The following is a 6,503-nucleotide window of genomic DNA, read 5'->3' as shown; positions in this document are numbered from 1 at the left end:
CTGCAGTTTACACTAGCCTAAGTGAAGAGAAAATCTGGCTTTTTTTACTTGAACAGGATCATTATCCAGTTTAACCCTGAAGATACTTACACGTTTAGCCACTTTCCCAAACATTGTGAAGCCACATGTTTTTTGCATTCAGTTTTCACAGATGTAAATGACTAGACAAGAGGTAATGTACTGGGGTAATAATCCTGTAATATTTACCCCTTTTTAAAGGATATTAAAAAAACCCCAAAACTCATTTTGTCTGAAATGTGTTTTTCACCTGAGTGGTGATTGGAGACACATGTTTTCCTCTTGAGGTCCCTCTGCATTCGATAGCATTTTGCCTGGTTATTTTTTTCCCCAGTGTAATCAGGATAGGTTTTATCTTGCTGCTTACAAAAGAACATGAGAAAGACAAAATGAAACAAATGTAAAATGACTAGTGCATCCAGAAAAGTTCACAAGCAAAACCTTGTATCTAAAGCTCTTACTGTGGCTATTTATTTTAATTCCCCAATTTCAATTTGACAGTGTCCTCTTAAGCCTAAAACATTGCTGTCTATGGTAAATGAATTTATTTTAAATATTTTTCCTGAACTTTCTGATGTACCCATTAAATACTTTTTGATATTAAAGAACACCTTCACTATACAAAAAAAGACGATCAGAAAAATAGCACTGTCTCCCTACTTCTTAAGAAGTATAAAGCGGAGAATACACATATAAAGTGCCTTTTGCAAAATACTACTCTCATTTCACTGGAAAACCTACAAATGCCATTAGGCACCAGAGCATCACTAGGCTTTTCCCATTACAGTTAAGGTGCAAATGCATCTGTTTAAAGTGCAGAAATTCACTTCAGGCACATCAAAATGTTCAGGGAACAAGAGAGCCCTTCGTAAAGTCTTCTGTTAGAAAAGTTGGCACCTCTTGAGCTGATGGGACTAGAGGGCTGGAAGAAAACGGAAAGTGGAGGTATAATCTTTCTTTTTCCAAATTCCTCTTTTACGTCTTTTGGCTCCTTAGACAAATTTCAGCTAGCTCTAGCTGTGAGATTTTAAGGGGAATCTTAGTCGAAGTTATACCTTAAAACTTCTGGGTAGAAAAAAGGCCTGCACAACAAAAGTTACTCTAAATTGAGATGATGCAAGGATGTCTGCCATACACCAATTAGATGGGAATTTTGCCATCATTTCCCAGGTACTTAAGTATTCTTTTTTGATTTAACTATTAGTTACCCTATGCCTGCTGTAGCCCATTGGAGCCTCCTGAGGTCACCTACTTCTTGCATATTGCTGGTGGTGACTGCCACCAACCCGTGGCTGACAGTCACTTAGTGGCACACAGTCTCTGGTGACAGCTAAAGGCATATGGAAACCATCCCACGAGGAGCAGCCGTACGTAAGAGCTGTGCCATGGCTGGGCTGACGGCAAACACAGAGCTGTACACCCCCGGTGTTTGCTGCCGGCGTTACGTGGGTGCCGCAGCCTTCACATGGGAAATATTTATCAGCAGAGGAAGAGACAAGACTTGCAAATAAGTTTTTTTCCCTCCTATCCTTTCTCCCAGCCTACACTGAGTGGGGAAAGCATTCAAGGAGGTGCTTGCTAGCTCAGTATGCATGGATGTGTGTGCATGTCTGTGCCTGCCAGCTCAGTATGTTGTTATGATGCTGGGAAGATATTTCTGACCATTGTGGTCCCTTCCAAGCTTAAAACATATCTACTCTAAATCCTGATATTTGTCAGCCTAGTTCCCTGGTATTTAAATAATGAGCCTATACTATTCAAAGCCCGAAGTACATATGCATTTAAATACCTAATATATCCTCTGCTTTTTAATAGGATTCTTAATGATAGCTTTTTTCTTCATTTTAAAATGCACTTGTATACCAGGATGTCACACAAATTGAGCTTTAGATAAACTGATAAACCCTGCTGCTTCATTTGAATGTGCCAGTATACCACCTGGATGCTGATTCAGGATAAAGATCTTAAAATAGCCCAGAATAATGCTGGTTACCACAGCGCAGCTGCTCTTCTGCATGTGTTATGTGGCAGTCCCAGACTTCTGTCTAGTAGCAACACAGTTTATTGCCTTCTCTCCTGATTCACCTCTGTGACTGAAGCTGGAGCATCTGCATTTTTCCTTACACATTTTTCTTTTCCTTATGTTAGCGCAGCTGTATCACATGGAGGACCCAGCATATCTCTAAGGGAACAGTGGAGACCCAGCCTTGCTACCTCTTCTTCTCTGCCTCCAAGGCAGAGCAGCTCTGTGCAGAGCTCAGGTTTTTTTCCACTTACATTGCTTCTGGTACCCAGCAACCAGCCCGAGCACTGCCACGCTGTGTTGCAGTCTGTGGTATAGACATTATCTTCAGGCCAAAATCATTTGAACCTACCGTGTTCTTTCCAAAGCATCCGATAGACCAACTCTCCCACAAGTATCTGGGAAAAAACTTCAGAGCTTGCTGCCAAGCTATGGAGAGAGACTGAAATAGTTAGGGTGTTGCAGCGGGGATACTCGCTCAAATGCTGGCAAAACCCTTCTGGGTGCTGAGCCCTGGGTGGAACGCACCGTGAGGACACCCCCCACGTGGGGGGAGCTTGGGGTCTGCCCAGCTTCTCTGTGGCAGGCTGCAGGGTATGAATAGCACGAGGCACATATATCACATTACTAAGCACAGCAGCCTGTAATTAAATAGCACTGAAGCCGTGACTCAAGCTCAGGAAGCTCAGCGATGGCACTGTGGGCGACACTGGCACCAGATGCAGAGATCAGCCTGGGGGCCCAACTTCACAAGCTGCCATGGTGTTTCTCCTGCCTTCATCTCCTCTACCAGCCTCTCCCCCACCTCTCACCTTTGTGCTGGGCCTCAGCACAGCCAAGGGAGCAGCTTGTGCACTGCTGGCCCACAGCCCAAATCCAGCAAAACACTTCCAGGAATGCTCCAAGCAGAGCCTACCTTTTCTTTAACCTGTTAGCGTCAATATGGTTGTAGGGGGGTCCCCAGTACAAATCCATCCTGCTGTGCGTGAGCTCAGCCCGGCACTGTCTGGCTATGATCAACCTAGAAACTCAGCAGTGCAGAGAAGAAAACCAGTCACAATATACCAATATCCAAGCCTGCTTTTCCTCTCTGAAAGATGCCAACAGACCTCTTTAAAAGGTCAGCTTGGCATGTGAGGATGCATTGGCTCCCTTAGATACTTTCAGATATAAGCACACATTTTGCTGTATGAAAATAGATGTAAGCATCATTTGATAACTAATAACTGCATCCCAAATTTAAGTTTTAAGAATTCGTAATTCTTCCTTTGTTAAACAAATGAGACCCCAAACCCATTTGACGTGTGTCAATACCTTGCTGCCTTGTACATTACTTTCCCGGGGTTTTTCATGTCTAGATGTTACTCTGGGGCACAGGTGCAGCTATAGAGCTGCCTTGAGCAATGCTTTAATATAGTCAGAAAAGCAGCTACAATGGAAACGGCAATCATTCCTTAACAATAATGTGGCAAACAGGGATGCTATTTTTAAGGAGAAAAAAAAGTCTCTAGTGTTCAGCCAGCTGTAAGCACTGACATCAGCAGCTTGTTCCTCAGGAGCATTAGCTGTTGGCAATGACTAAACCCTTGAATTGTTTTTGTTATTATTAACCATCTTACCAATTACTTGCCCAGTCCATGCTGGAAAATTTTATTGACTGAGAAGGATCAGCTTTCTTCCTCCAGTCCTTATGGACCTCAGTATATATGAGCTGGGTGACAACCGACTCAGGGTGAAAATTACTGCAAAGGTCTGTATTTGGCAGTGTTGGGTAAGTTAACATCGAAGCCCACTGTAGATTTTGTTTTGCAAAGATATGGTTGACTCCTGTATCCAGTGTACCTCAATCTGTGGCAAAAGGTCTGGTTTTAGGTTAGCTCATTTATTATGAGCAGTTACTTTTTCTGAGAGTTTTCCTGCCCACATCTGCCAGGCGTGGACAGGAGACAACGGTACAACAGTGCATGTCAAGCTTGAGCAAGGTGGCTCTGATGGCCTTGAAAGGTGCCAAGGTCCAGCACCTTCTTTCCACACAGCAAAAGCCTTTATCCTGATCAAGTCAGGATGTGATGCCCAAAGCCAGAAAAGATTGGAGCACATTTGGTTGTCAAATGAAAGGATTTTTTTTGCCTGGTGAATGACGGGGCACCAGGAAACACTTCCTGGCACTGAAAGGCAATGAGCTGTGTGGTCCCCAGCACGCCTGTGGCCCGGCTAATCTGCACCCTCCCAGATCACCCTGGGGTAGGTCAGGAGTCACTACCAGTTGGCCTTATAACCAAGGAATGACTCTGTTTAATTCACTAGCGTAGATGAAGCATTTGTGAAATCTAAAGCCAAGGTGGCTGTTTTTTCTAAAGGTCTGAACTTCCCATTGTAAGACCATGTAGGTCTTTTGATAATTTGTTTTCTGGATGCTACAGAAACAGAAATTTCTTTGGAGCTGATCAAAATTATAGGAAGACAAAATGATGGCTTTATTTTATTTTTTGGCACCTGCTTTTGAACACAGTGAGTATATCACTAGTATTTGGACTGCTCACTTTTTTTTTTTTTCCCCTTTACTTTTACCGTGTATGGTGTATTGTGGTTTTAGGGAGATGCCAGATGAGTTGCAGAGTGCAAGGTACTTCATTCCTATGCATGTAGCAATTCTTTAAACTGAGATTTTAGACTATTTGTGCTGTGCCCACTTTTCCAGTATCACACCTAAAGACACCTTAGAGAGCAAAGGAACCGACCTCGGTGCCAGGGAAGATTATGGAGAGGTTCATCTTGAGGGCGCTCACAGGGCACATGCAGGACAACCAAGGGATCAGGCCCAGCCAGCACAGGTTCATGAAGGGCAGGTCCTGCTTGACCAACCTGATCTCCTTCTATGACCAGGTGACCCTTCTAGTGGATGAGGGAAAGGCTGTGGATGTTGTCTGCCTGGACTTTAGTAAAGCCTTCGACACTGTCTCCCACAGTATTCTCCTGGAGAAGCTGGCGACTCGTGGCTTAGACAGGTGCACTCTTCGCTGTGTAAAAAACTGGCTGGATGGCTGAGCCCAGAGAGTCGTGGTGAATGGAGTGAAATCCAGTTGGCGGCCGGTCACAAGCGGAGTCCCCCAGGGCTCAGTTTTGGGGCCGGTCTTGTTTAATATATTAATCGATGATCTGGATGAGGGGATCGAGTGCTCCCTCAGCAAGTTTGCAGATGACACCAAGTTGGACGGGAGTGTTGATGTGCTTGAGGGTTGGAAGGCTCTGCAGAGGGATCTGGACAGGCTGGATGGATGGGCCCAGGCCAATTGTATGAGGTTCAACAAGGCCAAGTGCCGGGTCCTGCACTTGGGTCACAACAACTCCATGCAACGCTACAGGCTTGGGGAAGAATGGCTGGAAAGTTGCCCCGCAGAAAAGGACCTGGGGGTGTTGATTGACAGCCAGCTGAATATGAGCCAGCAGTGTGCCCAGGTGGCCAAGAAGGCCAACAGCATCCTGGCCTGTATCAGACATAGTGTGGCCAGCAGCAGTAGGGAGGTGATCGTGCCTCTGTACTCGGCACTGGTGCGGCCGCACCTCGAATCCTGTGTTCAGTTTTGGGCCCCTCACTACAAGAAGGACGTTGAGGTGCTGGAGCGTGTCCAGAGAAGGGCAACGAAGCTGGTGAGGGGTCTGGAGCACAAGTCTTATGAGGAGCGGCTGAGGGAGCTGGGGTTGTTTGGTCTGGAGAAGAGGAGGCTGAGGGGAGATCTTATCGCTCTCTACAATTACCTGAAAGGGGGTTGTGGTGAGGTGGGTGTTGGTCTCTTCTCCCAAGTGACTAGCGACAGGACAAGAGGAAATGGACTCAAGTTGTGCCAGGGGAGGTTCAGGCTGGATATTAGGAAAAATTTCTTTACTGAGAGAGTGGTGAAGCATTGGAACAGGCTGCCCAGGGAGGTGGTGGAGTCACCATCACTGGAGGTGTTCAAGGAACGTGTAGACGTGGCATTGTGGGACATGGTTTAGTGGGCATGGTGGTGTTGGGTTGATGGTTGGACTTGATGATCTTACAGGTCTTTTCCAACCTTAGTGATTCTGTGATTCTGTGATTCTAGAGGAAGCAGCAGGGGCTGTTCTGGGAGCTGTGGTCCCAGAGGCTCATGGGGAGGGCCATGGGGAAAGTCCTGAACTGTGGAAGTCTTTCAGGCCATCTACAGTTCTGCATAGGCAGGTTGAAAAGATCTTGCATCACCTGAGGTTTTACTTTGCAAGAGCAGTAGGAAAGGAAATTATCCTACAAACTTTATCATGGAAGAAAGATCTCACTTCAGTTTTTCACCTGCCTCTTCCTGCATGCCATAGCTGGTGGCATTACACAGTATGCCATCGTGCAGCCTCATCTCACAGTCCCATCCGCTGGAGGTGTCCTCCCCCAGAGTGGCCCAGCCGCAGCCCTCACCCCCCAGCAGCCGCTGGGTCAGCAGTGAAGATG

The sequence above is a fragment of the Gavia stellata genome, chromosome 7 (assembly GCF_030936135.1).
Source record: "Gavia stellata isolate bGavSte3 chromosome 7, bGavSte3.hap2, whole genome shotgun sequence".
In the NCBI taxonomy this organism is placed as follows: Eukaryota; Metazoa; Chordata; class Aves; order Gaviiformes; family Gaviidae; genus Gavia; species Gavia stellata.
This window is presented reverse-complemented; position numbering follows the sequence as displayed.